This window comes from Pleurodeles waltl, chromosome 12 (genome assembly GCF_031143425.1).
Source record: "Pleurodeles waltl isolate 20211129_DDA chromosome 12, aPleWal1.hap1.20221129, whole genome shotgun sequence".
NCBI classification, from domain to species: Eukaryota; Metazoa; Chordata; class Amphibia; order Caudata; family Salamandridae; genus Pleurodeles; species Pleurodeles waltl.
Window position 1 is genome coordinate 194010677 of NC_090451.1, and position 14843 is coordinate 194025519.

The 14843-nt window shown below is 43.3% G+C and overlaps 1 protein-coding gene across 3 annotated transcripts in view; it reads left to right on the forward strand.

Annotated features, from left to right (window-relative positions):
- Window positions 1-5355: 5355 nt before the first annotated feature.
- Window positions 5356-14843, forward strand: part of BANP (BTG3 associated nuclear protein) — a 927800-nt gene continuing 918312 nt past the window's right edge. For 2 of the 3 annotated variants that reach the window (XM_069217391.1, XM_069217392.1), the window contains exon 1: window positions 5356-5499. The gene's annotated coding sequence lies outside the window, so the exon portion shown is untranslated. The remainder of the gene's footprint in view (window positions 5500-14843) is intronic. The other variant, XM_069217390.1, reaches the window with a different exon arrangement.

A 14843-nucleotide genomic window follows, 5' to 3' on the forward strand; every position in this document is an offset into this window, starting at 1 on the left:
AAGCATATACCAATTGGAACATAACTAATTACATTTCCAGCCTCAATGATAAGGTTGAGCAATGAAAATCTCCTTCGATACGGGTCATACCCCAACAAGGAAATTTCTGTCTGCAAATAAATGATAGAACTCCAAACACCGGACAAAGAGAAAGTTTATGTTCCCATACATATGTTTATTCAGCCCTGAATTCACCGCCGTTAGTACCATCTCAAGGTACATACTTCGTTTGCCACGATAGGGCTTATACATGGTTGCCAGCTGATTTTTCTGGTACTTGTTATATAGCCTTTCTTCTTCCCCCTACATACACCGCTCCTGCGAACCATCATAAAAATAGATATGGCAGAGGGATTGTGGATTCGAAAGACACAGCAGGACAAGAGGGAGGAGATTTCCTCAAAGGATTTCTTCCCTTCTGGGGTCCAATGGCCAACAGCAGAAATATAAGGCAATTGGTTCGTGTCGTAGAAACCACCATAGACATCACTGTAGGAGCTTTAAGTAACATTACAGCTGAACTACAGGCTGATCGTCTTATGACCTTGCAGAACCGTGTTGCCTTAGACTTTGTTCTTGCGGACCGTGGTGGAGTATGCAAATTGATCGGATCAAGTTGCTGTATTTTCATACCTAATGACGCTCCGACAGTATACCAAGCTATCTCTAAGTTACACATAATCTCCGAGTCGATTCATCAGGACGAAGGAGATTGGTCCTTTTCAGAATGGTTTTGGGGATTGCTGTCCAAATGGGGTTGGAAGGTATTGACATTCTTTGGAGTAATTTTAGCTTTTATATTCTCTTGTTGTCTTTGTATGCACTGCGGTCCTGCCGTCTGCAACCTATGTGCTACTGCATGTATTCCCAAACCCAAGTCACAAAGAGCAGAGAATATCAAAATGATGGTACAGCAACAGCTTGATGACCTCATGGCCATAGACATCGACTCAGATTAACATGAGTTTGTGTATCTTGCCTGAGTTCTGGCAAAAGGAGGGTCTGAGGAAATTCGATTTTTAATACGATCGTATCGACCCGCCATTTTGTGGCCCGCCGCCATTTTATGTTGCCTTCACTCAGGCAGCACAGCGAACGAAGTCCATTCTGCCTTTTCTGCTTATTCTGCAACATGGTGTTCAAAACAGCCTTCTGCCTCTATCTTTACAAGACTGGTATTAAGGTCTGACCGAGTACACTAATCCCTGTCTGGTTTTCTAATCCTTGTTTCAACTATCTGTAGGCTCACACTATTCTCCGCCGATCTTATCTTATCGTCTGGCCTTCGCTGTCCTTTGCTAGTATTCTCTCATTTCACAACTGTCCTCCAAACGCACACAAACTTATCGCACCACATGCAACTTCGTTGTGGATCGGTTAATGAATTAGTTCAAGGGAGGGGTGACAAACACAGCTGGAGGGGAGGCAACCTTAAGTCACTTGATACTTTGTTCTGTCTTGTTTCCCGACATTTCTATTGGCTCTGTTCTATCTTTACATTATTCTTACTGGCTCCTTTCTATGTGTTCTGGGAGTGTATGTAGTTAATAAATGGTTTTTATACGGTATATAAGATTGTGCGCCACAAAGTAAAGTGGCAGTCTCCTGAGAACATACCTTGTGTACTTCTTGGACAACTGTACTAGCTGCAGCTAATAAAATCTGATCTTTTACGCCTGACAGAGTGTCCCGTGTCTCTGTTAGTTGAGGCAGGTGAATCCAAGGAGATTTTAGGCGTACCCTGCGCCGCCAGGCCCATAAGGTTCTGGTTCTTCAGAACCCCTGGGACCATCCAATGAGGCGTGCTCAACAAGAAGCTTCATTTATGCAGAGAGTGCGCCGGCAGTGAGTGTACTGTGCTACTCAGCGGAGAGCATGCTGTCTCACAAAGTACACTGGTGCCTCTTGTTTACTTTAGACAGTCACATCACGATTTCATCTGATCAATTAATGCTAATATAAGGTGCCAAACCGAGCTCAGCCCTTCAAGTCTCTGGGCATTCAGTGCATGGTTACTGGGGTAATAAAGAATTAACATATATGGACCCGAAAGTGCCCTCATTTGTATCAGGAAAGAGGTGAGTAGCATCTTGCCTGTTGTCTTCTGACAAGTTGACAGCCCACTTTGACCACGCAGTGTCTAATTGGTCCCCAAGCAGAGTGAGGCAGCAGACGCAGCTTTGTTTTTTCTTGCCGCACCCACTACCAATGAGCTGCGGAGACTGAAAACTAGCACCCTTCCCCGTGAGCAAACTCCTCACAGTGGTGCTCAAATTGTGGAGGTCTGTGCTGGCTGCAATATGTTGTTTTTATGGGTCTGGCAGCTAGGCCTCTGCATCTCAAGTCCTGCTGGAGGGGCCCACCCACCTCCTCAGCCCGCCAGGCACCAGCACAGAGACATTGTTGCCAGGGACCTACCTGCCAGTCTCGAATGAGAAAAAGTCAACCTTTCATTCTTCCTGCGGTCAAGTTGTGTTTGTTGTGTGGGCCCAAGGGTGCACAGTGCCAGTCAGTATTTAAAACCACAACTTGACCAGAACTCCAGCAACTGAGAGCAGCCCTGTGTTGACACCTTCTCAGCTCTGCAGGACAGACTGTGACTCCAAGAACTTGAGACTACAGAAGCCTGTCATTGCATGCCTGCCCAAAGCAACGACACGACACATCAGCACATGCACCATCAACTTTAATACTACCACTACCACAATGTTCTCAAGTGTGTAAGAGCATCTAAGCAGCAGCAATGTATGGCAGTGGGCTATTCACATTTTCCTGCTAACCTTGAGGAGTTGGTAGCTGGCTTCAGCATATGATATGCTGCCCAGTGTGGTGAGTTGACAGTCCAAGAGCTTCTCAGGTATGTGGCGAGGGCAGTGGTGATAATGTAGAGCGCTCCTGCAACATTTGGCTACAGCCCCGTCTGTTGTGGACAGTGGTGGGGAGGAGGCCCTATTAATCAAAAGGGTGCCTTTTCTGATATTCAGCACTTTCCAAGCATTTCATGGCTTGCTTGGTTTTACTCGCGAGAAAGTGTCATAAAGTGTCAGATATTTGGCCATTTATTGCCACTCAGTGCGCTGAAACAATGGAAATGTCACACAAAAGCAGACTGGAAACTTGAGAGCTATTGGCATTTTATTTGTCAGGCACGTGAACAGAAATAAAAAGCAGCTAAGTTGAGAAGTATGCCATGACATGATTGTCCAGCCTCTCCAAGTTCAATATTACAAGTCCCATTGGAAGCTGTAGCACACCCATCGAACCCAACCATTTGCAGCAGCACCAAGGGGAGGAAGTTAAACTTTACAACCAATTTCCATATTGCATAAGTGGCAAGCTTCTCAGGTCCATGTGTGATGCTCTGGTCCAGCCCTCACTTTTTTTTCTTTGAATTCTGAGACTTATAGTCTTGTTTTATAATGGAATAAACAAGACTAAAAGTCTCAGAATTCAAAGAAAAAACCTGGACTGGAGCAGCATATCACGCATGGACTGGGGAAATGTGACGGGGCTGATATCAGGCACACACAGGAATTGGGCCATCACCCACAAAGGCCCCAGCTTCCCTCCTGGTTGTCTCAATGAGGCCTTTATCAGACAGTTAAGCATTCTATTAAAAATGTCAGGCAGTCTGCCTTTTTGCTGCTTATTTGCTTGGCCAGTATGGGTCCTCGTAGCAAGGCTAGGAAATTCCGAGACTGCCTTAGCATAACCCCCATGACGAGTGTCGCTTAGCAGGGCTTCTCTGCAACTGGTATTGCAGTGCAAATAGTTAGCAAATATTTTGTGTTAACTGTAGTGACTTGCATGTTTTAGGACTCAGCCTTTTTAGCTCTAAATGGACTCTGTATCAGTGTGACGTAATCGCTAGAATAGATTGTTTTGAAGGTTTGGTTTACAATGTTCGAGTTCACAGGGATACTTAGAGGAATAAAGATGAGTGATTTACAGCTCTGTGTGTTGCCAGCTCTGCCAAGTGCCATGCATCTTGCGTTAGAATAACGCATTTTCGGTCATTTATTCACATTACCTGAGATTGTCACACAAAATAAGTGTCCGGAAATGCGGTAAAACTGTGAATTTTCAGTTTCTCACTTTGCTGGCTAAGCTCTGAGTACTGTTTATCAAAGGCCACAAAGTGGCGCTGGTGTACAACAGGAGGTATAGGATTCTCTATATAGTACGAGAAAATATGTATCCTACCTACTGTCACAGAAACGTATATTCCAGCCAAGTGAACCAATCCTCCTCAGCATTGCAGTTCAGAGGCTCCTTGGTGCAAGCACTTGTCCTCAGGTAGATGGGGGCACCCAAGGGAGATCTGGTGCTTGGGGAGGGGCCCCCACTCATGCCTTCTCCCCATAGATCATTAATCAAATAATGACGGGCCGACCCCCACAGCTTCTCCCTCCTGCGAGGAACGAAGAGAAAATGTGGGCGAGCGCAATGCACCTGTGGTTACACAGGCACTAGATTAGTCCCCTTTTAATTCTGGTGCTTGGCAGCAGTTTTAAGATCTTCTTAAAGTTTCTTGTTGCTAAAATGGGTGTAATTTCTGATATTAATATGGGTCCCTTATCTTAATTCCTTGATTTTGCTCGTCAGAAAGTGTCTCTCGTAGTCGATGAAATGTCACTCATAATTACTCGGAAATTATGAAAATGTCACATATAGCAATCTGAAACCTTGGCAGCTATGTGTGGCATAGTCATTGGCAGGCACCCAGGCTGGGGAGGACGCTACATTAGTTTTTGTTTTTCTACCGTTTTATTGAAAGTCACAAAAAAGTCCAACCAGGACTTCGTAAAAACTATCAGTACTGAAATTCAAATACATACAGAGTAGTGCCACTGGCAAAAACAGAAGGGTATGGATAACTTAATAGAGAGCTCATTTCCTGAAGAACTGGGGGGGCTTACAAATTTGGAACAGGGATCCATGTTAGAGTTTCAGCATCTGCTTATTTAGTGATTGTCAGCAAAATACCATAGGTTCCTACGCCCTTGCCCCCCCCCCCCCCCCTAAATAAACTTGCTCTTGTGTGGCATAACTGGTACTTGTGGTACTCGTGTAAAGCATTCCAATACCTTCGGGTCTAGTTCACGCTAAAAAAAGACTACAAAATAAAAAAACAAAAATTGTCGAGTAAACGGTTTGCTTGACGTTTTCTACAAATAAAACACATAATGAGGATTGTGTTGGGGGATCACAACGCAAAGTTAGCGTTCTAGCTGTTTTTAGACTCCTTAACAGCAACACAGACCAGCTTCAGTTCTGTTACAGGCGCCATATTGGCACCACCACCCCTTTCCTACAGGCGTGGTGACATCACGCACACAGACGCCCTACAGCTCTCTTGTGCGCCTGCGCTACTAGGCCTGGTCTCGGCTGAGCCGTGGCTTGAGCTTCATCAAAAAAAGAGGGCGTCCCAGGATCTCTCGCGAGGACGGACGGTATCACCGCGGCAGGGAAATACCACGAGAACTGGTGCCGCTCACGGTAATTGAAAGCTGCGCTGCTTCCCAGTTAGTCTCCTGGGTTCGCAGAAGCAGGGTCGTTGTTCCTAGTGGTCCAGAATCGTTTATGACTTTTATAGGGGAGTCGTTCCCGCCCCGGCAGCTAGTGTGTGCGGATTCTCGTTTCGGGAGTGGTACGCAGTTTTTTTTAGGGTTGGAGTCCCGCACATGGTGTGCGGCCTTGACATGTATGTAATAGTAGTGGCCTCCATGCTGATTACGCGGCTGTAGTTTCCTTGGAATTTGTTCCTGAAGGCTTCGTTGAAGTGGTCCTACATGTTTTTATCTGTACATAGAGGCTGGATGTTTTCAGCTGTTCCCTCCTAATTTAGGACGACATGACCTCGTTCTAGTATGTTTACTAGCCACACTACTCTGCTAGTGACTAGGATAACTTGCCTTGTGGTCGTTTTGTTCAGTGGTGGCATACGCTTCCCGACTACGTCGGTTCCTATTACAAGGGCACTGCATGTTCCACCTGTCCTTCTTTGGTCTAGTGCCAGCCCCTCGCAGCTTTTTTCGGTGGTGCCATATGATCACATCTTTTCCTCCAAGTGAGGGATGCTAACTTCTAGCATAGTTCATAGACCCTATAAACATTTGCTGTAGAGATAGATGTTTCAAACATTGTAATAAACGTACGCGCGTTGATTACTAGCACGGGCATTTGCGTCTAATTTAGTAATTTAAAAAGCTATAATGTGTGTTCCTTAATGCAGACATTTAATTTCAGCTGTCGTAAATAATTCGATCTCGCCTACAACAGGTATTGGCCGAAGGACTGGCTTAAGAGACAGCCTACTGGCGGACTTTTTTTGTCACTCTCACTTGCATGAATGCTTCACCGTTGAAATTCGTGCCCTGCGCTCTTCGTGTTGCTCCTCTCCCCTCAGCTCATGTTTTTTTTTTTTCTCTCCCGCCCCTACTTTTCTCATGCCTTCAATGTTGCACCCCTCCCACTCCAAATTGAGTTGCTTCTTTTATTTTTATTTTGCCGCCCACCCCCCCGTTCCTTTATACCATCAGTTGCTGCCGCTATTTCTTGAATTGACCTCCACCTCCCAGCCATCCCAGTTTAATTGGGCTCTTTAAGGAAGACTGGCGGCTGTCATTTTTTGAGTTTTTATAATGTCGGTGCTTCAAAGGGTGTGGGTTGTCAAAACTTACCTTACTTGACTGTAGCTTATGTACTCTTGTGGTGAGAGTTAGCCATACATCTGTGGTTAGAGAGGTTGGGTTGTGTGACCATCATTTAGCCTGAGTAAAGGATCATGTGGGTGTTAACCCTATGAAGTTTCCTATTGATTGTGTGGTGTAGGTCAATTGCGGTAGGTTTTGTGTAAGACCTCCCAAGTTGTCAGACGTACATCCTTGTATAAACGGTGTTGGTCTATGTCAATCTTGGGTTTTGTTATTGACGCCTCAATTCCCTGTCTGGGTGTAGCTCTCTATCTTCGTGTTTAACTCATGCACTTTTTCTTCTCTGGGTAGAAATGGACGTTTTGTTTAAAAAAAAAAAAAATCTTTTAAAATGTACATATGGTGGATTTCCGAGAAGGCTTCCTCTCGTGACAATTTTTCCTTCACCCTATTTGTAACCATGGTTCAATATATTCAGGCTTTTGCTCTGCCTCCTTGTGAGTGTTTTACTGTGGCCTTCAGTGTTCTTGGCTTCTGTTCTGCCCCTCCTGCGCACAACAGTTCCTATGACATTTTCGTCTGGCGCTTCGTTTTTTTTCTGTGTATACTGGTCAACTCATTTTTGTATGCAGATTGCCTACCATCCACCCTGCCTGGAAATGACTAACAAAATATTCTACAATGCTATTTTATAATCGTATGACATCTTGACAATATAGTGCATCAATACCACAACCAATAACGCCTAGCATCACATCTACTACTACCTCCACAATGTTCTCGTGTGTATGACCATTTTGTATTTATTATTAAACTGTTTTGTGTGTTAGAAAAGGGGTGATATTCGCATGTGGTGCCGACAGTAATAAAGCAAGCATTGGCAAAGCAGTTCTTTCTAGTGTGGTAAACGTCCGCATAGAGCTTTTGTGTATGCCTGTTTGCATGTGTTGCCACATTAAAGCCAGGCCTATTGCTTTTTTTCCAGTTCTTTTTTTTAATTTTTTTTATCTATGTTGTCACTTTCATGGTCTCCCCAACGCCAAAGGTGGTGTTTGTAACATTCGTGTTTCCAGAATCTCAGGGTTATAAATTGGGCCAGTTGCGCTTGTCATGAATTATGGAAGCAATTCCATTTACAGGACTTTGTTGCAGACTTTGCTAAGCGGTGCATCAGATCTTGAAAACACATTTCTTGTCACTTGATGCCGTGTTACTTTACTTCTGAGTTCCAAACTTTGACACTAGCGGCAGACCCTGATGCAGAAATCTGGCCCGGGACCAGGGTTCAATTGCCACCTTGGTGGGTCTTGGGCTCAATTTCCTCGGACCTGATAATTCTCGCATTGGTGCCTAATCTATTTCATGGGTCCCACTCTGTAACTCTGGGCAATAGCTTGCTTAATCTCCACAACGGCCCCAACAGCGCTGGGATGCCTGGCTTCACCTTGGAGGTTGCCCAGGAGTGGGCACCTCACAGGGAAAAGCCAGGAGGGGTTCCACAGCGGTATGCATACAGCGCCTTGAGACCCTAACAGGTGAGTAGTGCGCTATACAAGTACGAAGTTTACACTAGATCCAGGGTCTTGTGTGGTCTTGAAAGCTAATGAACTATCTCTCCTTTGTTTGGATTAGCTCTTGAGATGTGGTAATGATTCTCAGCTTGTTAATACAATCTAAGCACTCATAGAATGGACAAATGCTTCTCACATAACATCAATTTCTCCAGGTCAAAACTGATTTTTGTAGTTTCTCGAATTGGTGTCTCTTCACTGTTCTACAGAGATCAGAAGTTTAGCTGTCGGTTGCTGTGGGTTCACATACAATGTTTTTTTTTTTTTTACACTTGACTTATCCAGGTTAGCGATAGCAACTAGAGAAGGCTTACTCTGAGGTGCGGTAGAGGGCCAGAATTTCAAGCATAACAGTTTTGTAAAAACTGTGACTCTTATAGAGGCTTAATTAACAGGGCAGGGTGATATGAAACCCTCAAAATAGCTCCATGTCTCACTGACTACACTATGTACATGCTTTGCTTCTCCAAAACCCTTCTTACCTCACCTCACACACATACCTCCACAGCAAACTCCTACTTCAACCTAGCATGCATCAGTACTTCCCTCGGGCACACATCAGATCTTATTTTGTGGCCAATGACAAAAATGTGAGTATCCTAGATTATAATTTATCCTGCGTAGTGCACTGTGACGTGGGCATGAAAAGGCCTTGGGAATACATTGGAACCATTCCTTTTGTATCGCATGGCTAACATCCTCCCTTATAGCTCATGCATTTTGATTGGACTCTTACTAGGTGATCCTTGATTACCAAAATTAACTTCTTCTTCCATAACCTCTTCAGATTCTACAAGTGCCTTCCATGATTTAGCGAAACACCCCCCCCCCCCCCCCAAAAAAAAAAAAAACAACAACAACTTCCCTTCTGGCTTCTATACTTTGAGACTGTGGCAGTTTAACCAGGCTTCAGTATGGAGAGGCAGTGTGGGCAGCAATACAAAGTCTTTGGTGGAGTAGTGATGGAGCTGGAACCTACCTTCGCTGGGTGGTTGTTTCCAGGGCAATGGGCTTCCCTTCTGTTGTAGAGGTGTTTATACTCTCTTCGATGGTGAAGGAGCAGCTGACCAGGAGCTAACAAGCACGTGTGGGGATGATGTTCATTTTGCAGGATAACAGTGCATACACTGGTGACACAATGTTGGGGCACATGATTCACATGAAACAATCTACTAGGATTCTGACATTTGATGCAAGTGCTCTTGAAGTACATTTCACTTAAGCATTTTCTTCTTTAGCAATAGATAGTGGAAAGTTTCCTCTATTTCATTAGAAAATAGATTATGAGACTGACAGTGAAAACTCGCTACTCCATGACCAATCACCATTTGGAAAAACTAGGAGATATTTCAAGCGATTTTCTTTTAACAATGTACACACCTTTTCAGACATAACAAATGTTTCTGAGAAATTTTTCAGCAATCTTGGTAGTCTGCAGCTTTTTCTTGTAGCCGTACAGTGCTATAACTTTCAAAGCTTATAACTAGTTCCACAGCACCAGGAACCTGCTGTTACTGGTGAGAAAAGGCACCCACATAGTCGGTTATGTGCTAAACTATTTTTTATTTTCATTATTGGAACAGCAGTGTCACTTGATGTGGTGCAGACTCCGCATAGAACTATTGGATAATACTTCTGTCAACCAACTTTTGACCCTACCTACACTATGATTGTGTTACATTGGCCAAAAACTTCAACATATATAGAAGATCTCAAAGGAATGTCTACCATCTGTTCCTTCTGCCACTATGCAGCTCTGATTTAGGAAAGAGGTGACAACCATTAATGCGAATAAAAAGTCCACGAACTAGCTACCTCTGCTCCCTGAATCACTTTTTTTTTTCTTCTTTCTACTGATAATCAATGAAAATACTTTATTCCTTCCTCGCAGGGATTTCGGCTAATTTTCCTAGTTTCCTAAATAGGGTGATAGGGCCCTACCCTGCAACTATGGACTTTGTGCAGAAAGTCTTTTGTCACTACGTTTTGGGAAAGATTCAGGCTTGGGTGTCGGAGTGTGATATTCTTGAGAAAGGCAGCTTGCAATGGGCTAAGAACAATTTCACCATTGATCAGGCCTTTAGGTGTTTGCTTCTATATTGGAAGGTACCTTTTATTGGTAAGGGGAATCTGTATGTCACCTTTTGTTGATTTAAAATCCGCATTTGACGTAGTGCCTCGACAAAAGATGTGGGAAGTTCTTTCCGCGATGGTAATCCCCACCCACATTCTTCCCTTGTTAGTACAGCTCCATGAGGGCAACTATGTATGTGTTAGATGGGGTGATTTGGGACAGCTCAGTGATTAAATTCCAGTGTTGAGGGGAGTACGCCAAGAGTGTGCCCTTGCTCCAACTTTATTCTCCTTCTATATTAATGCCATTGTTTCTTCCTTACTCGAGGTGGAGGCAGATGCACCATTTGTAGGTACACAAAGTTCCTGTCTTGCTATTTGCAGATACCCCCCCTTTTTTTTTTTGGTATCTAAGACTCCGAGTTGTCTATGGAAACTCCTTACGTGTTTTGAGGAATTCTGCTCCGCTCGGGGTTTGGAAATCAACACCTCCAAAACCAAAGTTATGGCGTTCAATCCCCATAGACCTTTTAAAGGGAAGGTTACACCATTTGAGAAGGTGAGCTCGTCTAGCTATCTTGACCTAATGCTATCAGAGAACATGTCTTGGAAGCCACACATCGCTAAGCAAGAAGTGAAGCAAAAACAAATTACTAGGGCTTTAAGGATTTTGGCCAGTTTTATACTAAGCCAATTTGTCCAGTACTTCTGATTTATGAATCCACGGCTGTGAGCGCAGCTCTTTATGGTGCAGAATTATGGGGCATAGTCAAATCACAAGAAGTATCAACTACTGATAACACTTTTCTAAGAAAGCTTGTCGCTCTTCTTTTGAGCACTCCATTGCTCCCTTTATTCAAGGACCTGGGCATTAAGAGCATAGGTTATAAGGCCTACTTACGCCCTCTCTTGTACTGGAGGTGGCTCTGGACTACACCAGAGCTTGCCTCCTACATTGTAGCCCTGCAGGCCATAATGGAAGCTGATCGCTCCCTTAGCATTCATTCCTTGGCTCAGATATAATAATCAGTCACTTCACATGCTTGGGCTCAGTGAGATTTGGGATTCTCCAAGTATTGCTCACTTTCCATCCAAACTTGATCTTAAACAGTACTGGAGGGTGGTACATGCTGGGGGTAGCGCTCCATTCCAAACTATCATGATTTTACTGATCTGAAATATATATGCAGCTATGAGGCTTTTTCGGATACAATTTCGGTTCCCAAAGATAGGAAGTTGTACTTTCAGTTTTCTGCAGGAACCCTACCATTAAAATAATTTCAGTCATTGGTCATCTGATGGGGAGACCGCTTGTCCAGCTTATAATGCCCCCACTGAAAATCTGTCTCATGTTTGATTTGTTTGTCATGCTTATACATCCCTTGCAGGAAATGGCTTGCCCCGACCTGTAGGTTGCTGGGAGTCCGTGGGTCCCTTGCTGCTCTTCGAATCCTTAGATCAGATGCCCATTTAGCATTGGTTACTGGCGTTGCCAAATTTCTTAGAGCAAAAATTTTATCTACACTAATATGATGCATTGGTATAAATAATTATGTACCGGAGAATGCTTATGAGGAGTATCCTGTTTTTCATGTTTTTATTATTTTTACACAAAATGTATTGTAATTATTTGTTTCTTATATATCTTTTATTGTATTTGCTATGCACTTGTGTGGTCGAAATAAAGTCTCTTTGATGATAATGATTAGGAATGTGCCCTTTTACTGAGTGTCTGCTTAATAGGCTACAGATTCAGACTGCAGCCATCCACCTCTAGCATGAACTAAAAAGTCCACACCCACTCTCCCTTCAAGCTTCTAATCTCCAATGGCACCTGGGTTATGAAATGGATCCTCTCTAAAGCAATTAGTGTGGCTCAATAATTCACCTTAAAGGCCCAAGTATCTGCACAATAGTTTTGTACCTAATGCCCCTGCCCAGGTCTTGCAGTTTCAGACATTTCCAACTGTATACTGTAACCTTTTTTCCCAGCCTGACAAACCTTTCTGCTGTACCACCTCCTTTTGAAACACCTTTGTCCTAGAGCTATGTGTACCAGTTATCTTTCTTTTCGTTAACCTTTGAAACTGCATTGCTTTACCCTGTAATATCTTGTCTGGTGTTTAGTCTAGCTAGATGAAAACAAAACAGACAAATCAATCTCTGACATGGTGTTGTGGATGCTGTTGGGTTCCAGATGATTGTATTTTGGGTTTGGGTGGTGATCATATTTTGACATTAGTCAGCTTTTCACCAGATCTGAGCTGTGTTGCATGTGAGTTCTGTTGAGCAAAACATTTATTATTGAACACTTCTGTAGGACAGAAGCAAGTAAAATAATACAACTCTGCAGGTTTTTAAATCCTCTGTATATGGCTCCATTTGGGGGGCACATTGTACAGTATGCAGCAATGCAGACTTCAAACACAATGGTGCATAGCTAATAATGTAGTCCAGGGATCTCCAACCTTTTCTGTAATAAGAGCTACTTAGATTTAATAATAAAAAATATAAAAAATCTACACAGCTACTAATGCCAATTATAAGTGTTCCACTTCAGATACGATTATAGTAGTGGCCCCTTTGCATACATCATTTCTATCAGTGACCAACTCAGTGCATCAGGCAAGGTCGCCAGCAATAATATAAGAAAAAGTTACATTTGGATGACTACTTGTAGCAGTCATATACGCAGTGCTCCCTGTCATCTAAGAAAGAACATCAGTAATAATACTCCACAGTGTAACATGTATTAGTCTTTAACATATAACCTAATGAAATTCAGGGACCACAAGACAGTGAGGCTTATCTTTTTGCATTGATATGGACACAGTCGAGCTACAAGTTGGACATATTGAAAGCAATTCACAAGAATTGGAAAATGATTAGAAAATGGACTCTGAACCATTCACCAAATGAGCAGTTTCAGCATGCTTAATATATTTTGTAGGAACCACCCCCACATCCCTTTTGCTTAATGTAATCTGGCCCAGGAGCAGCACTACTACATATTAGGTCCAAAATATTGGTGCTCATGGAAAGCCAAGGCCAGCCTGGATGACTTCTTGTTGCCATCAATGTTGCCAGTGCTTGTGCAGGGGTAGCCGTTTTTGTTACAAATACCAGCAGGTTGGATTGGCAGAGTGGGGTGATGGACTCTGCCTCAGTTGGCCCTTGGGTATATGTGGCCTCCATGTCAGAAGGCCCCGTATAAAGAAAGGGATTTTAAGTTGGGACTGTCAACATTAATTCGTTTGTGGTCTTGGATAGCCGGACTTGCAAGGACTCCGGGATAGCCTTACGCCCTAAAAAACATTTGTGCCAGAGAAGAAGTAAAACCTATGACAATCAATTTGCTCATGCAGAACACATGGTCGCCATGAATTTTGTTAGAGTAGAAGGAATATTAGTTCTAAATATCTTCCCTGTGAAGATGACTGGATGTTATTAGTTTATTGGAAATTACCCATTCATTTATTTTGCAAGGCTCTAAATTTTGATGTCCCTTTGCTCTTCCATTCTTCACTTTTAGGTCAAGCCTAGACAGCGGATGTGCAGTTGTTTAGCGACCTGTTGTATATGCTTTATGGAGTTCAACACTGTACATTGATTTTTATTTGTCTATGTCAGTGTCCTTCAGTAATCCTTGCTTGCTAATGGGCAATCCTTCTTCTTTGTCCCTTTTTTTTTTTTCCCCTTTCACAGAGCACCCACCACTTAATATATATTTCCATGTAACCCCTTTAATTTAGGGCCGAGCGCTCTGCTCTCCTCACAACTGGTTTTTCTTGTGGTGTTAATTTTCTATTGCCTTAAGTACTTCCCTCAAATTGTATTTAGATGTAGCTTTGTTTTATTTCATTCATCCCCATTTCTAGGTCTAGAAGCTCGTTAGCCTCAGCATACACATGAGCCATACCCTCTGCGCATGCATGTGTTCACTAAATACCAACCACATGCTTGCGCTATCCAGTGAAATGCCTCTGGAGAGCACCAGTTTCATATTTAAAGTTCATCACAGCACCTGCTTAGTTTATGCGGTAGCCAGGTCTAACAGGGGAGCTGAACTTACTCATTCAGTATGATGTGGTGCGTGGCTAAATACTGGTAAGGGCCCAATGGCGAGACCTATTGGCAATGCCAATGCTTGTTTCTTTTCCTGTTGCTTTATTGGGTAAAGCCCCTAGTTTGACCTTTCTCATTATGTTTGACCTTAATAGAGTGTAGAGTCATTCATGGCAAAAAATTGGAAGAGTTTTTCCCTGAAACATCCCCTGTCTAGCTGAACAGCTGAACCAGGTCTTTGTCAAGAAAACATTCACAAGACCTAGCTTTATAAAAGAATACATCGGCTTTCGTTGCAGTGTAGGGAAAAATATCCCAACAACAGAGCCTTTTAAGTGGAAACTGCCTGTGGAGTCTCGTTCACTTTGTGAACCTCCACAGTTGCAGCTTCTAACGGATGACAGAGAGGTTAGATGGTGACACACTGCTCTCACACCCTTGCACCCCATTGAGTTTCTTCATGTTATTCTGGCCTTAG